A 2,303-nucleotide genomic window follows, 5' to 3' on the forward strand; every position below is an offset into this window, starting at 1 on the left:
CCCCTCCATGGGGTGGCATCGCAGGGGAGACCCTCAGGTGCCAGGACACTCCTTCTGTCCTTGTCCTGGTCCTTCCCCCAGACTCCCAGGGCACTGTCCCTGTACCAGGGAGGGACAAGGGGCCACACACGGTGGGGATGGAGAAGGGACCCCGTCAGGGAACGCCGAGCCACCCGCAGCTGTGGACCTGCTCCTCCAGTGCTCAACTTCTGGGAGGGAGGAGAGTGGGGTGGGAGGGAAATCTGGACTTTTGGAGCCAGCAACGCAGCAGGGAGGTGGGTGGGAGCTGGAGGAAGTTGGGATGGAGATGTAGGGATTGGGAAGCAGATTCTGCAGCCCACAGGATTGTCAGAAACACTGCCCAGGTCACCCAGCTCAGAGAGACCCTGCTCTGCCACGGGGAGCCGGGGGTTAGGGGAGGACATGGGGTCTTGGAGCTGAGCACCTGCAGGGAAAGCCTGCCAAACCCCCAGCAGGGGGGAGAGACAGATGGGAAAGGGACCCCAAGGAAGCAAACTCCCCCTCTGCTAGGCAAAGTGCCCTCCCTGGAATGGGGGTCTGCAGTGGGGTTGGTGGGGGGTGGGTCAAGAGGCTCTGGAGGGGCTCAGAAGGGCTCACCAGTGCAACTGCCCCAGGAGCAGGGAGCAAACAGCCATGAAAAGTGCAGACAAAGCCGGAGCCAGGACATGGGCTGGGACAGGCAGCCCTTGGCCGGGACAGGCAGCGCTTGGCCAGGAGTGGAGTGTTTCCTGGCTCCCCTCGAAGTGGAGTGCTGAGCTCATGGCTGCTCCACAGGGAGGCTGGGCTCTTGCTCAACTCCCCCTCAGCGGGACCCAGGGAGCAGCTGCAGCCAAGAGCCAGATCCAGGTGAAGCTGTGCACCAAGGGCTGAGCACCTCCTTCACACCCAGCACCAAGTCCCACTCCTCTCAGAGACAGAGGCTTGGCCCATTGGAGATTACCCACTCCTGGCCCCACACACAGATCAGTGGGACCAGCTTGTGCATCCCTCTGCCCCCTGTGTCCCTGCAAGGCTAGGCACAGCCTCAGGGTAGGCAAGGACTCTCCCTTGCAGCAGGGCAGATCTCTAACCCCTGGGGCTGTGCTGGTGGCCTGTCCCTCTCCTCTCCCACAGCCAGGGCTGTAGGCTGCTTGCACAAAGCCACTCACTTGCAGCCCCTTATCTTCCCCAGGCTTTGCACTCCCACCCCACACTCACTGCAAGCTGGGGGGGGACCCCCCACCCCTCAATTCTATGAGACCTACCTTAGAGCATCCCCAGCAACCTGTATCCCAGCTCCATCCTGCACCCTGACAGGGAGCACCTCTCACCACCACTGCTGGCACAAAGAAAACTCAACAACCTCTCCTCATCAACAAATTCATCCCAGCCAGCCTTTCCCACACTCATCGGTGCTCTCAGGAGCACCTGTACTAGCTGGTCATTAACCCATTCCTTGCTGGGGGTTAAGGCACAGCCTGTGGGTTACCACCACAGTTTAGAGCTTGTGCCTGTCCTTGCCTAGGGGAGAAATCCCCAGGAACCCCCACCATGTGCTGGCACGAGGCACCTCCGGACAAAACCCCCTGTGCAAACACAGCCTCCTTGTTTGGACCATTAGGGCATCTCCTCTGGCCTCCCGAAAATAATTAGTCAGCCTCGTTAAGAGAGCAAACAAAACGGAGATGGGCTGGCAGGGAGGCCTCGCAGGGCTCGTTTCCAGGGGACTTGGCAGCTCAGAATGGCAAACTCGATGGTGCAGCACGTGAAAAGCCTAACCCGGGCTGAGAGCTCCCTGCTCCCCCTGCCAGCCGCGGGGGATGCCCGGGGGCACCTCCGGCGGCACAATTAGGAGGTACTTGTATCAAACTTCCTCTGCAGCCTTTGTGTGCCAAAAGCGACCCCAGACAGCTCCCAGCCCGCTGCACCGACGGGGGGGTCAGAGGGGATGGGTACAGTATCGGTAGGCACACAGCTGAGAGTGTATTCGCTGCAAAAGAGAAGAAGGGATGTGGGAACTGCAGGGAGGGGGGACAAGACTTGGCAGAGGGAAAGTTGTGTCTGGGGACAGGGAGGTGGAAGGAGCAGTGTTATGGGGTTGAAGGGTTCCTGATGTGCTTGGAGCTGAGACCTGACAGCTCATCACAGGTGTGGGCACAGTGCCTGCCCACACAGCCCAGAGCATCCCTATTTCATAGAGTCATAGAATCATAGAATTTATAGGATTGGAATGGACCTTAGAGATCATTCAGTCCCACCCCCCTGCCCTGGGCAGGGACACCTCCCACCAGAGCAGGTTGCTC

Source organism: Acanthisitta chloris, unplaced genomic scaffold, assembly GCF_000695815.1.
Source record: "Acanthisitta chloris isolate BGI_N310 unplaced genomic scaffold, ASM69581v1 scaffold7428, whole genome shotgun sequence".
NCBI lineage: Eukaryota > Metazoa > Chordata > Aves > Passeriformes > Acanthisittidae > Acanthisitta > Acanthisitta chloris.